A 16,572-nucleotide genomic window follows, 5' to 3' on the forward strand; every position below is an offset into this window, starting at 1 on the left:
AAACAACGACAAACAAAAAGCCACACTGAAATATTCTCTCCGCTTTCTGCCCAAGTCGTATCCTTTGTTGACCACCTCCACAAATCATGACAGCTGACATCCTCTATCATTCTTTGAAAATGAACAACTAACTCATGCCATTGATTTGCACATTTGGAATTCAAATAATCTAATTGAATCAGAAGGGCCCAGTGAAGAGGCCGTCTATTTTCATTCATTTCCTGGTCCAGGAGAACAGCGGTCTTGCTGTTGAAGTTGAAAATATGGTCTGTCGTGAAAGAATGTTTCACTTAGTGTGTGGCAAACTGTGTTCCATGTTCTGTCTCTTGATATTAGCGTTGGGAGAACCATTGCGCAAACCTCAGCCTGTGGTTGAGTGCTGTGAGTACCCTTACACACACAGACAGAAAGAGCCAGGTGGTATGGTGAGTGCCAGACCTGGCTAGCTCCTCTCAAGAGTGCAATCTGTAATGTGAGCTGCCCGTTAGAATAACTTGTTTATCCCAAAAGCTTCCTTGCTCCAAGGACACATAAAACTGTGCCCCAATACACACTTTGTAAGTAAAGATGATGTTCATAGGAGACTGTTTATAAATATAAACATTTCAGGTTTCACATCTACTGTCAAAAACAACCTTTTCTATAGACAGGTCTGTAAACAAATCCTGTTTGTCTGTGAACAATCAAGCCTAGCCTATCATGAACTGAAGCAATAGCCCTCTCGTTGACAAAGACAAATATAGACGGATCATTTGTTATTCATTTTGCCTACCTTTTGTTAATTCCTCAACTCAGGGAAAATTACCTTTATTTTCTTACGAACATGATTTAAAAGGCCAAGAAAGTGAGGTGGTTTTGCCAATTTCAAGCTGTGGCCACCATCTGACTTATTTGTCTATGGTATTATGGCTGTTCCAAACATTCGTCAGAGGTCCATGCCACCACCTACTCCGAGCGCTGTGTCTGCCTACTGTTCTGGAGCGTGAATTCATTACACCTTGTGACAAACAGGAGGGGGGGGGGGGAAAAGGGCGAGGAACCGGGAAGAAAAATTTCCCGACCAACTAATCCGACACCCTTCAAAACCTCACCACTATTCCACTAGTTTGCCCTACCCGATCGCTCACCAGGTCGGCAGTCCCCACGGGACACGATCGTTCAACACACCTTGTACCTCTTCTCCAGTAAAATCTCGTACACCCAAGGACTTCTCTGCAGCTGCCACCACCACATCTATGTCCTGTGATTTACGTTCCATTATCTGCGGTACAATTGATCACTCTACTCATCGACGCCCTCTGTGGAATAAACAAGGTATTGAGGCAGTCCTCGCTCTCATTGCCAGACAGACACATCAAGGCAGGCTTCTTTCTCTCTGGAAGCCTCGAGCTGCATTCCTCTTCATTCACACGAAGGGAGCCGCAGTGGTGAGCACGCTAGCACACCGTGACAAGAGTGGAAATGTCCTCAAGTTTTGGATTTTAACCACATTTGCTAGGATATCTTACCCAATGGCCACTTGAATTCGTAAGTACCCAGAGGAGTTTGGTGCGTTCTTTTGAACGAGATAAACGGTTATTTTGGTTTGAAACATTTGGGTGTTTTCGAGTTTGGTATCGGATGTTTTTTGTTGTCTCCTTTCTGGTAGGAGGACCTCTGCGTTGCGTCTGACCAGTTTATGGAGCTTGTGATTTCAAAACATAGACCTTGTAAGAGGCAAGCAACTAGCCCTTTTCTTGTGTTGTTGTTACCTAAGCGCAACCCATTTTATTTACCTGTGATGTGAACTTCTTCACAAACAGTCTTGGAATGCTTGTTCAACTGTTTTTCTGTGTAATTCAATCCGCTCAAGAGTTGATCAACACCGAAGTCGCAGTGGAAAACTGCGGATATTGGAGCGTTGTGTGTGTGTTCGGTGTGTGGATTTATCCCTTTCCTGTTCTTCAAGCAGATAGGCTACTTGAATTAACCCGAGCAGAAGCAGAATTCAAGCTTTTACATCTCAAGACTTATTGTACTCTAGCCTATTTTATTGCTGTTCACTCGGGGTTTTATTATAGGCTACATCCTATCCTGACATCCTCATATCAATATTGTTTTTCTATTCGAAAAAAACATGGGCAAGGACCTATAGTTCAACGGTGAATGGAAAAGCAAACTATTGGTTACCTCATTGCAAAGGGAATGCTGTTGCATTGCCTTTTTTTTTGAGGAAGGAATGCCTCCATAGACTATGTAATTATAGCCATTCACTGACACTGTCGCCTGGAAAATTGTCTTGGGCGGTGAGTGGGGACACTGGGGAGGGTGGCATGTGTGGCTCATACACGGCTTTACATTGACATTCGTTGCATGCTCTCACATATTGGGGTTATTTAATAGGGCTATTTCTTGTTAGTTCTATGCTATTAAATGGACAGAAGGGAATGTAGCATATCTCAAGGGACCTGGTGCAGCTTTGTAAAAAGAAAAATCGATAACCCCTATTGGCTCTAAAATAATTAGAAATGGTGTTCCATGGTGTGTTAAAAGAGCGTTAATCTGCTAAGGAATGAGTGGCAATTTGTATGCTTTGTTATTCAACAGCAATTGTAATTCCCTATTGAGTGGTAATAGAAGGTTGAGGGTTGTCGGTGGGTGTGTTGGTCTACGCATTGGCTGTCTATTGAATATGCACTCAAATACTATTTGATTTTTCTTTAATAGTTTTTTCAGTATAATTATGGTGAGCAAATTACACACGACCCACCCTCCTCCTCAACATATAGCATTCACCAGTTAAAAAGCCTGACCGAATTTGAACGTATTATTTACATGTGTTGTAGGCTGATTTGTCTTGCCCGTTGGCCTTTGCCCTCAGTTTACAATTTAGGCAACAGACATTGGCTTGGTGGTTAAAGGCTACGACTACCTATTCACATGTAAATGTTGAAGGATCTCAAGCGTGACAAATGTTTGTTTAGTAGGAGGTGCTAGTTGAATATGACTGTCCCTAAATCATCGGATTGGCATTAGCTTCTGCTGGTAAATCACTGAATGACAGACCGGGTTGTCTTCTAGCTACTCAAGAGTGTCTGAATCCACTGGGAATGAGTTGTAGCGCTAGTCTACATAAGATCATTGCGGCTACAATGTTTAAATTCTGTAGAGTTGTAATTCAAAGTAGAGACATTGTATCAGTGCGCGACCAGTGGCAACAATGTAGCTGAATGACACGTTGGTAGGAATGACGTTCGCACGCTGGTGCTTTTCAATCCAATTTCCTCACCCATCCTTCATCTTCAGCCCTCAAACTCACCTGCATGTCTAGCCTGAAGACTCTGGCATAAATGAGCATTTGGATTGGGAAAGTTTACTCTCACCAGTTCTATTTGAATTTAGGCCAACTTTTCAAAGCGGTGGTAGTGCTTTCAGATTTATATCACCTGAATCACGCACACAAGATGAAAATGCATGCACGGGACTCGTGCACTTATTGCATGAGCTGGTGCACTTATTTACATTCTTCCGTGCATGGTTCAGTTGATAGAAATCTGAATGCACTAACCGGCTCTTTGAAAATTAGATTTAATTGTACTTTTGTGTGACTATATTGTTTTGCACGCCTACCTGCAAAAGGACCATGCTCACTCACAACCGGTGTAGTAAGTTAAAACGTATACTGGTCGGGTTTGTCGGCGCTAGCAAGGCCATTTTTTAACATTTCTTCTAACAAATGTATGGGATTAATCTGACTGTGACTAATGCCAAGATGATAGACAATCTTCCGAGGTGAATTTGAAGAGTTGAACCTGAAGTTTTGCTGGATTAAAAACCTTACCAGACATGACACCAAGCAGTAGCCCATATGGACGTGTGTTGTTGTATTGTGACTCCGTGGCTTGCTCTGTCATCAATGGATTAAGTGTGGGTCCTCACGTTTTGTCGTTTAGCCTATAGGTTTCCTGTATGGCGTCGCAAATGACTCTGCCAGAAAACTACAAGCATGTCAGGGCTGGCCATTCACTGATCAAGTGTTGATATCAACTGGATTTAAAAAAAAATGTTTTACCTTAATTTGACTAGGCAAGTCACTTAAGAACAAATGTTTATTTTCAATCACGGCCTAGTGGATTCACTTCCTTGTTCAGGGGCAGAACAAGTTGAAAATGACCTTGTCAGCTCGGGGTTCGATCTTGCAACCTCGTCCAACGCTCTAACCACGAGGCTAATTGCCGCCCCAATTGAGGAACGAGGAAGAACCTACTGTCTAACTTGATTCTGTAGGGCTAACGGGCTTTATAAAGTGAATCAATAGTCAGTACCTCCCTCCAGTGTATGTGCGTAGTGTGTGTGAGTCTTGCGTTTGTGTGCGTCTCCAGTGTGTGTGTGTGTGTGAGTGGACTTGGCAGAAGACTGCTACATTAACAGCCCCCTTGACTGGCAAACATTTTAAACTGGTGTGACAACCTCATCCTGAGGTATTCTTTCACTCTCTCTCCTGCTGTTTCTTTCTCTCCCCTCCTCTCATTCCCCCACTGTCGCTTTCCCTCCTCTCTCTTCCTGTCACTCCTTCTTTCTTCACCCTCTCTCTCATTTTCTTTCCTCCTGTCAGGGCTATGTGTGTTTCTCCCTCTGAGGAGTGCCCCTGCTGGGTTCCGACACCCTGTCAAAATTCCCACATTTCGGAATCTCCGCTTCCCCTCTCTCTGTTCTGACTTCTGTTAATTGTCGGTTTCGGCTCATTAGGACACATCCACCGCTGTTCCGGTCCATTCCGCCATGGTATCTCCGATATTCCTGGCATGCCAGCCCAGGCTGCGCTGTTTTGGCTCACTCTGGGCTCTCTCAAGGAGGAAGCGTTTAGTGCGAGTGTAAAAGGAGACCTCTTACCAATGTGAGTTTGTCAGAGGGAGGCAGCGGGATGCCATGCGAGTGGTTTAATTTCCCCTTGAAGGTGATTGAGGGCTTTCTCAATGGAGCGTAATGGAACATCTTCTTTCCATATATGAACCAGTGGAGATGGGTTGTCATTTTTTGTTTCTTCCTCTCTTTCATATTTTCCCCCTTCTCTTTCTCCTCTCTCTGCTCTTTCTCTCCTCTCATTCTCCTTTTGCTTCCCTCCCTGTTCATGTCCCCCTGTGGTTACTCTCTCTCTCTCTCTGTCTCTCAACGTTATAACCACCCGTCCTTCGTTCCCTCTCCATCTTTCCATCCCCCCCTTTATGAACAGTGTGACTGTCTCTCTGGGGTTCCCTGTGGCCCCTGGGCTAGGCTGCAGCGGTGATATTAAAAAGCACCAGAGAGGCCAGCAGTGAAGGGGCTTGTCTGAGGGCCCTGACACGCGTGAGAAATAAGCCTTTTTACACGACTAATATAGACCTTAGAACTCTCTCCAATACAAAACCTCCCAAGGCCTGTCAGGCATACTGACGGACTGAGTTGACTAGCTGTTCGATGGGACTGACCTTGAATTTAATCGGCAGTGTGCAGTCATGGTGCCAGTGCACCAGACCATGTCATTGTATCTGTTCCACCACACAACGCATTTCTATCGGAAAGGTTCTGTAACGTTGCATTCTCTTGAACAAACCCCAGGATGGATAACCAGCTGATTAAGCCCAGTGTTTCACCCACCATAGCAACTACGGTGTATCTTCCCCCGCCTAGAGAAAAGAGTTTGGCTTCTGTTGACAGTTATTGATTTCAATAGACAGTTTTGATGCTATGGGGACGTTTAGTGGGAAATAATCCAAGGGAAAGGCTGACCAAGGCACCTATTGGTCCACAGAGCTCCGAACGGCAAACGTTTCCCTCCTTCCTCCGCTGAGGGGACAGTCAATGGAGCCGTCCAGGAAGTTTATCAATCAGTGTGTCACTGTCCAGGTGTCAAGCAGTCGCCCAACTGCGGTACACTTGTTTTGAAACTGAAAACAGAACTGAGCTCTCTTATGGGACAGGTCCAGGTAGAACCCCCCTCCACTATTTCATTCAATTTGATGCCTAAAGAACAGGACCCGGCGTTTCGCATGGTTGTTGGTGTCATTCAAGTTTAATGAAGGAAAATCATTTTTAATGAACGCCAAATAAATTCCTGGATTTATAAAACTGTGCACGTAGGCCTTTATGAAAATTGAATATTGTTGGTAGAATACTGTTAGTGTTGACAATGGTATTTTCTAAAGGATGTGGGAGCCTAGTGGTTGTTTGTACTGCTCAGTGGAGTCTGTCATCCTCTTCAGGCTTGTTTAATGAAAACCACTGTGGGAGAGGAGGCGGCACACTGAGCAAAGCAAAGTATGTGTATTTTTGTTGGTGCAGCACACAATTTGTGTGTGTGCATCTATAGGTGTACACTGTGCTCGGATAGGCAATGTGCTTAGGTAAAAAGGCCTTTTGTGTATGTGGGTGTGTGCCCATTCCTAGGTTTAATATAAGCATACAGAAGGCGAAGAAGATTTAACTAGGAATAGTTGACAACAGGCTTTTTATTGTTGTGATTCGTGTTAATGGTGTGGCGGGCTCACTTCACAATTGCTTGTTTCTTCGCCTTCTGTGTCTCTTGCTCCTCTCCTCTCCCTGCAATGCAGTATCTGCCCTGGCACTGTCCCTCTCATCATATCTGTTCTGTTCACCGAGGGGAATTTAAATAATTAATTTGCCTGCCTGTAAATAAGAATAATAGAATGCGCTGCCGGCCCTTTAAGAGAGCCACTTGCCCAGGGAAAGCATGGCCGCCAGCGATACTATAAATCAGGTGTGGTGTGGCGACATAAATGGGAGATCGTCGCTCACCCCTCCCTGTTAGCGGAAGAAAGGCTCATTTAAAGGAGGTCAACTGCGCCGCTTTGCCCTCAGGCAGTGTGTGTGTGTGTGTGTGTGTGTGTGTGTGTGTGTGTGTGTGTGTGTGTGTGTGTGTGTGTGTGTGTGTGTGTGTGTGTGTCAGAGTGAGCAAGAGTGTGTGATTGTACCTGGCACACATGCATACACACACATGCACGCCACCCACTCTGAAGTCAACACCTGTGTGTTTACCAGATGTAGGTAAGTGTTCATTTATTCATTTTGTTTACTGCCTGTGTTCCCCTGAGTGCTTGGAAGTGGACTGCTTCAGGCTAGTTTGGCCTATGTGTGTGTGTGGTGAAATGAAGTGGGCAGTCACGTCAGAGAAATAGCCTAGTTGATCCCAACTAGCTGTGTTGACGGTTAGCTAAATTCATGCAAGGGTGTGGAAGTCGGCTAGATTCTCGCTTTGGCCAGTTGATTTAAAATAAAATAATCCATTGGTGTTGTTCGGAATCACTAGTTCACGTTCCAGCCTCTCACTTCCAGAGCTAAACTCCCAGTGACTTTTTGCTCTTAATCTCTCTGTTGTGTCTGTCTCGGGCCAAAGGGATAGCTGGAATTCCAGGCACCGACGGCTCCGCGGCGCGAGCTGCAGATAAGCTTTTTAGATAAGAACACGCCGTGAAACTGTAGCGCGGTCAGAGGTTGGTTGAGTGGTAAAAGGAGCGATGTGGTAAGAAGCGCCCTCCCCCCGACTCCACTCCAGATAAGTGTTTCTCAACTCCAGTCACGCCGGGGGACATGCACTGTTTTGTTCTAACTCCGCTCCAACAGATTCAACTATAGTCATGAAGCCCATTGAGTGTTGAATCAGACGTGTTGGTGTGAGGCGGAAATTCAAATGTGCACACCCTGGGGGGGGGGTTCCTGCAGGACTGATGTTGACACATGCTCTCTAGACTAAAACATCACAAGCCCTCCCCTTCTATCTAGCCCCCTTTGTCAACGCTCTCTTTTGTCTGTGTGTGTGTGACAGAGTTAGAGACAGATATGAGGAGCCCGCCACTCGTCTCAAATCAAATGTTATTTGTCACATACAGGTGCTTAGCGCGTTATTGCGAGTGTAGCGAAGTGCTTGTGCTTCTAGTTCCGACCGTGCGAGCAAAGTTTCCTAAGAACTAGAAGCGAAGCAGCCCTCTCTGTCGGTGCCATCCTATCATGTGCGCCGGCATTGTACCGTAGCATAGCATGTCGACCACAGATATTAGATTTTTGCCCCTCAAGGCTACCCCTAATGCAAAAGGTTTAGCGGGCCGGTGCAAAAGGTTTAGCGGGCCGGTGCAAAAGGTTTAGCGGGCCGGTGCAAAAGGTTTAGCGGGCCGGTGACATGCCTCCATCCTGTTGGAAGGAGACCCACACCTGTTGCACATATTTGTTCTGTTCCAGCACTAGCACAGCTGATTCATTTGCTAAATGAGTCCTCAATCCCAGTAGTTGAATCTCAGGTGTACTACAGTTAGAATATAGTAAATGTATGCAGTGTCTCTGGGTCCAGGAGGAACAGATTGGGAAACACTTTAACCAACTGATGCCAAATGCTTCATTAGCCAAAGTTCTCAGGAGTTTTGGAAGCTTCTGTCTTGTGGTTCTCCTCTCAACATTTTACATTTGTGCAATTTAGCAGATGCTCTTATCCAGAGAGACTTGTACTTTTTCGTACTGGTCCCCTGTGGGAATCAAACCCACTTCCCTGACATTGCAAGCACCACGCTCTACCCCACCCCCACCTTTCCTTCACCCCTCCCTCCTGCCCTTCTCTTTTACCTTAGCTTGTTAAGTGAAAAGCCACTCCAGCCATGTTGTGCAGAACATTGCCTATGCTAATTCCTTTAGCAGACCTGGGCCAGCCGTGTAGCCTAAACGCTAACCCAGCGGGGGATACCACTCCACTCCGCAGCTGGGTGAGGGCTTTTTATTAGTCCCTCCTCAACCCCTTGGGGAGTTGAGTTAGTAGACAGGGCCTGGGACTAGAACTCTGGGAATAATTATTGCTGGCGAGACAATGCGGGAATGGGCGGGGAGGAGGAGGGCTGGGAGGACTGAAGAGGGCTGAGACTGTGTGAGTGGGGGGGGGGTCAAAGGTTATACAGATCCCTCTTTAAGGTGGGGGGATGGTGGATAGTTTATTGGCAGCGGGACCTCTCCCTCCCTGCTCTCCAAGGCAGGTTTAGCTGCTATGGGAAGGAGGGGAGAGGCTTGGTTAAATGGGCCCCCGCATTACAGTCATGATGACTCCAGTTGTTTTTATTGATTTATTTCACCTTTATTTAACCAGGTAGGCAAGTTGAGAACAAGTTCTCATCTACAAGTTCTCATTTACAAATGCTTGGTGGCATTTGACCCCCCCCGTTCTGCATACGTGGTTCCATCCATCCCCAAGAGCTGTCATTGAGGTCAGGACTGTACCAGCTCACGGGGAAAAGGGGGGTGGGCGGTGTAGGAAGGGGGATAACATAGCATCCGACTTCTCAGAGTTAGTCATTGCTGGTTCAATGATTCAAAGCTATTTCTGTTCATGCGCTGCACAAGAGCGCCCCACCCTTTCAGATGGCAGTGTTGATTTAGTTAGTGTGACACTTCAGGAATGCAGATGGAGGCCATATGATTCAGTCGAATAAGGCAGCGGGTTTCTATTGTCGAGCGCCACATTCCGATTAAATGGAGTGTGTGACTGGTGCGAGGTGCTGACCCGTGAAGGCTGAGAGGAGTTCCTTCCTTTCTCACATTTCCCTCTCTCTCTCTCTCTCTCTCTCCGTCCCTCCTTCCCCCTATCCACCATTCCCATGGTGCTTGAGGAATGCGGTTGTTCCAGTTGATCGGGCCGTCATCTATTTATCCCCCCTCTGTATGATCTCCTTCAGCTCTTAGAATGGGCCTGTCATGGCCTTTGGCAGGTCATGAGACTGACTGACGGTTTTGTACAACAGCCAGCGCAGGGGGTCCTTTAGTGAGGTGAAACGTCCCGAATGTTGCAGAAGCAGATGGAACGTATGGAGCGGATTCCCTGTTCCACATCGCACGCCAGCATATCTGTACGATAACATTTCTCTCTGGACGTTCTGTAACATGGCACCCTCCTGAACAGGACCCGAGTCCACCCGGTTAAACCAGGAGAACAAGACATGAAAATGGGCTTGAATGCAGTTGTCACATCGGCTTCATTTTAACACTCCAACCTATGATTGGAGTTTATTTGATCTATGCCTATCGAGTTTGAACAGGACACATTTTTAAAGGAGGTACTCACTCTATCCCAGTGGCACGACACAAGCCGTTTGAGCTCATTCAAGAGGCCCACCTCTTTCTTGCCTTTTTTATGAATTGGCCTCGGCACAGACATTTGAAGCCACACAATCCAGAAGACTGAACTAGTTTTAGGATTGTTGTAATTTCAGGAACCCCTCCAACCGCCCCCCCCCCCCCAAATGGGGGTGTTTGTTTTAGGTGGGTAATGTGGAATTTCAACAAAACTACGCCCGTCCACCTCAGCCAGGAAAGAGGGGATAGGAGGAGAGAAGAGGAAGGGAGGGAACTTGGCAGCGTAGCTGGTTCAGCTCTCTGCACAAAGCCTATCGGGAGTGTTGTTCTGGGGAAGACCGGTTGTTCTGTGCGTGTGTGGGCAGGGCAGGGGGAAGGATGACAAAACCGAGGGAGAGCGCTGACTCAAACTTTAATTAAGCCCTCATCCAGCAATCGGAACAGCTGCTGCCACCCTGGTGACTAGACAGATGTTAGGGGTGTTTTAACCAGAAAGTTTTGTTATTTGGGTGGGTATTTTGGGTCGGTATTTTTGAGGGCAGTGGTGGGGTCTTTCTCACTCCCGATCAGCAGGGTCACCAGCTCGGTTCCTGGAAAGCAACAGGCCAGTGAGTTAACCGTATCTTTTGTAGCTGAATTCTCCAAGATAGATAGACTAGACTCCTCCATTTTAAGAATGAGAGGGAGACCGAGAGATGGGAAACGGGAGAGGCAGAGACTAACATGCACCCATGCACACACCTAGAAACTTGGATAGACACACTGATACTTGGAGAGACGCACTTCATCAGAGATGTTGACCCTTGCCCTTTTCCTATTGTAGCTGAAGTGCTGAGTACCTGTCAGCAGCTCCCACACACTGTTAACACACACACACACACACTGTTAACACACGGGGTGGCAGGGTAGCCTAGTGGTTAGAGCGTTGGACGAGTAACCGGAAGGTTGCAAGTTCAAACCCTGAGCTGACAAGTTACAAATCTGTCGTTCTGCCCCTGAACAGGCAGTTAACCCACTGTTCCGTCATTGAAAATAAGAATTTGTTCTTAACTGACTTGCCTAGTTAAATAAAGGTTTAAAAACACACACACACACACACACACACACACACACACACACACACGTACACACTTTTAACACACACACATACACACACGTACACACACATATACATACACACTGTTAACACACACACATATACATACACACTGTTAACACACACACACTGTTAACACACACACACACACACATACATACACACACACACACACTGTTAACACACACACACACACCCTCTTTGGCGTCTTCAGACACAGTTACCACCTGAATGTCAATGGATCAATGAGAAACGGGGGGGCGTAGTAGTAGAGGATCCTGGGACAGAGGACAAACTGGCGTTACACCACGCTAGGAGCTGTCTTGGTGTTCGTCCAGCGTACTCACTAGCCAATCCATAGATTCTCACTGGATTCAGAACTAATTGACATTGGGAAAAGGTTGATTTGGCTCAGCTCAAGCTACTGTTATTTCGGTCTCGCCAAACCCCTGTCTAATCTAATCTTGTCAAATGATAAAACATTGATCACAGAAAGAGTGATGCTGTATGATGTTGCGTGCTTTTGCTGCCTGTGTTTTTGATCGAGGCGGCGAGTGTGTGCGTACAGCACGGGGCTCTGCCTCGAGTGAGTGCCTCTTCAGTGAAAAGCTGCAACTCTCTCCCTTGATCTCTTTCTCTCACGCTCTCATTCACTCACTCCCCCCTCCCGTCGCTCTAACCTTGCGTTGGCGTGTGTTGATGAGCATGGAGTGGAGGCGTGTGCGCGTGAGATTGAGAGCTCCGTTTTGTTGTGTAAATGCAGCACGCCATCAATTGACTGCCCGCCTCCCTGCCTCTCCTTCAGCGGTTGAACCCCGCCCTCTGCATGTCTGGCCCCCGGAGTGTTTGTGTGGGGCTACCCTCTTTCCCTCCCCCAGGGGCAGTGATGGCAGCTTGCCAGGGGAAGGATGGGCACCACCCACTACTCCCCCTTACTTGCGATTCATGAAATATGATAAACCGGGTGGTTCGAGCCCAGAATGCTGATTTGGCTGAAAGCTGTCGTATATCCGACCGTATATCACGGGTACGACAAAACATTTTCGATTTTTGCTGTTCTACTTACGTTGGTAACCCGTTTCTAATAGCAATAAGGCACCTCGGGTGGTTTGTGGTATATGGTCAATATACCATGGCTAAGGGCTGTATCCAGGCACTCCGCGTTGTGTCGGGCCTGAGAACATCCCTTATCCTTTGTATATTAGCCATACACCACACCCCCTCGTGCCTTATTGCTTAACTATAGCCCCAGATACTGTAGTGAACAAGCTGCTATTGGAACTGCGTTCTTGCACTAATACCATGTCTAGCCATGTTTCAGGCTGTGCAATGTCCCCATCTGTCCCCAACTGCGTCACTGGTGTCACCCTCCATCGGTAATGCAAGCTAATGCTACCCTCAGCCGTTTGGCCTACTGATTCTAGCGCTGGCGCTATGAGAGCTGTTGGCGCTCTAGATCAGACCCACATGTCGTTTTATGTAAAAGACCAATGGCCCCACATAAGGATGTGACCTTTTTTCAACCCTCCCCAATCCCTCTCCCCCTGGCTGACTCGGGCCCCGGTGGAGCGACGGATGTGCACACGCAAGTGAAGCAGACGTTGTCGTTCCAGACCGAGGCTGCTGTCTGTGTTGCCGTTGGATAAGGGAAAAGTGTGATGCAACGGAATCTTCAAACTCTGTGAGGTTGTTGTTGTCTGCAGGCCTTGCTTCGAGGACAGCTAGATGCTGCATTGTGCTATATTAAGAAAAGAGTCCTTTACCTTCTGTAGCAGACACACAAACAACACTGTACTCTCCCGACCTCTTGGTTTCCCACCCGGCACCCATTGTATTCCTGAAGTAAACAGTCCTGCGGCACTCGGGAGCCGAGAAGCCTAACAATAACCTGCTCCTCAGTATTGCTACAGTGGGTTTAACACTAGACACATGCACACAAAGGACTCGCCGTACCATTTTGTGTCTGGCGAACCCGCAAAGGGAAACGACACAATTGCCAGGGAGAGAAAGTGAAGCGAGCCGTCACAATAGCAGTTACTGTATTACGGGCGCCATTGAAGTAGGCCGCTCACTAGGGCTGACCCCATGTGGTCGATTGTTTGATCGATAGGCTGTTGGTCAATCGAGATTTTCTTTTAGTCGAGCAGTTGCAAATTGAAGACGGAGACACCCGTCTGACTCGCGCCCTACAGTGGCCTGACCCGTTGCGGAGGTCACGGGGATAGCGCCGTCCGGCGCTCTAAGACGTGTGCTCCTGAAAACAGTAAATGGTTCTATTTGGTAAGAATAATGGTGCAACACTAATAAATATAATCATATTTTTTTGAACAATTTACGCTTCCTCCCGCGATGGACAGCAATCGTTGACTTTCCCTATGTTTCCATGTGAATAATGGCAAAGTTAACCTTATTGGTTTCTAGAGCAATGAGGTGGTGGCAGCAGAGTGTGGGGAGGGGGGCTTTGCCTTAATTGTTTTAAGAATATTGAGGAGAAAGGAAACGCCAACTTTAGGTCTATAATCAATGGCCTAACTGTTAAACATGCCTGGCTTTTATAAATCATCCACGTACTGTATATCGACAGAAATACGGCACCTTGCTTCTGTTGCCAGTTTGAGTGTTTGTTTAATAGTCTACTGATTATGTGAGCGCCAAGCCTCACGCAACCTTGCAAGATGTCAGATAATGCAATTACACAAATTAGGCTGTTAAATGTTTGCTATGCTGTAATAAAAGCTTTAAAAAACAATTTATTCAGTGTTTACACTGTTCCAAACAGGCAGGGGAAAAAAATGATATTGTAATCTAACGGCACCTGTTTGTCACACATAATATGCATGCAGTTCTCCTATACCCTCTGGTTTCTTGATCTCGTTGTTCTTACTACAATTGCCAGTGTGATCCTCATTTGTAGTAAGCAATGTCATTATCGTTAGTAGGCCCCTTTTATAGTAGGCTTGTGTCACCACCATCGAGCTGCGGGCCAAAGAGCGCGTCCTTGTTAAGCCTGAATAGTGGAAAGGCTACTGTGTCCATCCATCCATCATTCCTTCATGTCATCCCACAGCATCCAAGTCGTTCGTGCTTTGAAATGCAATCGAGCATTTTGGCTTTAAAATGTAACAAAGGAAGCTGTGGATAAATTAGCCTGAACAATAAATAAACCGCCATTCACACATGCACCAAACTGTTTTTAGTCGTTGGTTTGATAATGGCTTTTTATGTCAACATTTTTTAGTTAGAGCACACACTCTGGTACATTTATCGTTTATTTCGTGTTTACACTGTTCAAAATGGTCAGGAAAAAAATTCAAATATTGTCATCTAACGGCACCTGTTTAGCACACAATACTCACGCTGCGCTTGCTCCTATACCCTCCTGTTTTCTTCATCTCCAATAGTTTCCACAACTAAGTCAAACGTCTTCCACACATTTCACTTCCCCTTTCCCTCCTGAGCAACCATTAAAAATTCCCCCCATTTTTGAGTTAAATCTTTTTTATGTGGCCCACATCCATTTTTGCTATTGTTTGTTACATTGTTCAGAGTTTGTCATTACATACATGTGTCACGTAAAGAGCGCGAGGGCCGAGGAAATAGGGAATGTTTTTCCCTAAACAAATGAGGGATTTCGGTAACAACTTTTCAGTCCTAGAAACAAGTAAGAAATTAAATGGTGGTAGTTATGTTGCAGCTAAAGCGAGGACATCCCGATAAGCACGTGCTGTGCCTGTTCGCTGCTGCAAAGAGAGTGTGCCAGTCACACAGGGACTCGCTGTCATTTCTTTTAATACAGCATGGCCATCGGGTTCCTTCTTGAGTCATTTGTTTGTCTTAATTATTTTATCAAACTGTGTGCTTAAAGCATCAGACAAGCTCAGTGCATACAGTTGATTGTATTCAAACACAGGCTGTGCCTATCAGTGGAAAAATACACATTTAAACATTTCAACCGATTGGTTGGTCGAAAGAACAAACCACTCTTGGTCGACCAATATTTTGGGGTGGATCGGGGACAGCCCCATCAGTTCACCCTAAAATCAAAGTTAGCCTAGAGTGGGACAGGGACTTACTGTATGTTATCTCGACACTTGGACCAGGCTTGGGTCTGAACGTCATGCAGGTCTTAATGGTAACCTCATCAACCGTGCACACTGCCTGTAATCAACACCATGTGCTTGCTTGGGACTAAGGAAGAGCTTAGCGATTTAATAACTTGAGTAAAGCCTCTTATTTCCCAGCCAAGCCTCTTTTTTTTAATATGGCTAGCCTAGCACTTACATTGTGATCTTAATATGACTAGCACTTACATTGTGATCTTAATATGCCTAGCACTTACATTGTGATCTTAATATGGCTAGCACTTACATTGTGATCTTAATATGACTAGCACTTACATTGTGATCTTAATATGGCTAGCACTTACATTGTGATCTTAATATGACTAGCACTTACATTGTGATTTTAACTTACATTGTGGCTAGCACTTACATTGTGATCTTAATATGACTAGCACTTACATTGTGATCTTAATATGACTAGCACTTACATCTTATGACTAGCACTTACATTGTGATCTTAATATGACTAGCACTTACATTGTGATCTTAATATGGCTAGCACTTACATTGTGATCTTAATATGACTAGCACTTACATTGTGATCTTAATATGACTAGCACTTACATTGTGATCTTAATATGACTAGCACTTACATTGTGATCTTAATATGACTAGCACTTACATTGTGATCTTAATATGACTAGCACTTACATTGTGATCTTAATATGGCTAGCACTTACATTGTGATCTTAATATGACTAGCACTTACATTGTGATCTTAATATGACTAGCACTTACATTGTGATCTTAATATGACTAGCACTTACATTGTGATCTTAATATGACTAGCACTTACATTGTGATCTTAATATGACTAGCACTTACATTGTGATCTTAATATGATCTTAATATGCTAGCACTTACATTGTGATCTTAATATGCCTAGCACTTACATTGTGATCTTAATATGACTAGCACTTACATTGTGATCTTAATATGGCTAGCACTTACATTGTGATCTTAATATGGCTAGCACTTACATTGTGATCTTAATATGACTAGCACTTACATTGTGATCTTAATATGACTAGCACTTACATTGTGATCTTAATATGGCTAGCACTTACATTGTGATCTTAATATGCCTAGCACTTACATTGTGATCTTAATATGACTAGCACTTACATTGTGATCTTAATATGCCTAGCACTTACATTGTGATCTTAATATGCCTAGCACTTACATTGTGATCTTAATATGACTAGCACTTACATTGTGATCTTAATATGACTAGCACTTACATTGTGATCTTAATATGACTAGCACTTACAT

General features: G+C 45.3%; 1 protein-coding gene across 3 annotated transcripts in view; it reads left to right on the forward strand.

Annotated features, from left to right (window-relative positions):
* Window positions 1-1,299: 1,299 nt before the first annotated feature.
* The window catches only part of LOC118389002 (plexin-A1-like), a 302,199-nt gene continuing 286,926 nt past the window's right edge, over window positions 1,300-16,572 (forward strand). The window contains exon 1 of one of the 3 annotated variants that reach the window (XM_052527317.1): window positions 1,300-1,527. The gene's annotated coding sequence lies outside the window, so the exon portion shown is untranslated. Of the gene's footprint in view, window positions 1,528-3,522; window positions 3,645-6,882; window positions 7,024-16,572 lie in introns of those variants that run through there. The other 2 variants (XM_052527315.1, XM_052527316.1) reach the window with 2 other exon arrangements.

This window comes from Oncorhynchus keta, chromosome 10, assembly GCF_023373465.1.
Source record: "Oncorhynchus keta strain PuntledgeMale-10-30-2019 chromosome 10, Oket_V2, whole genome shotgun sequence".
Classification (NCBI taxonomy): domain Eukaryota; kingdom Metazoa; phylum Chordata; class Actinopteri; order Salmoniformes; family Salmonidae; genus Oncorhynchus; species Oncorhynchus keta.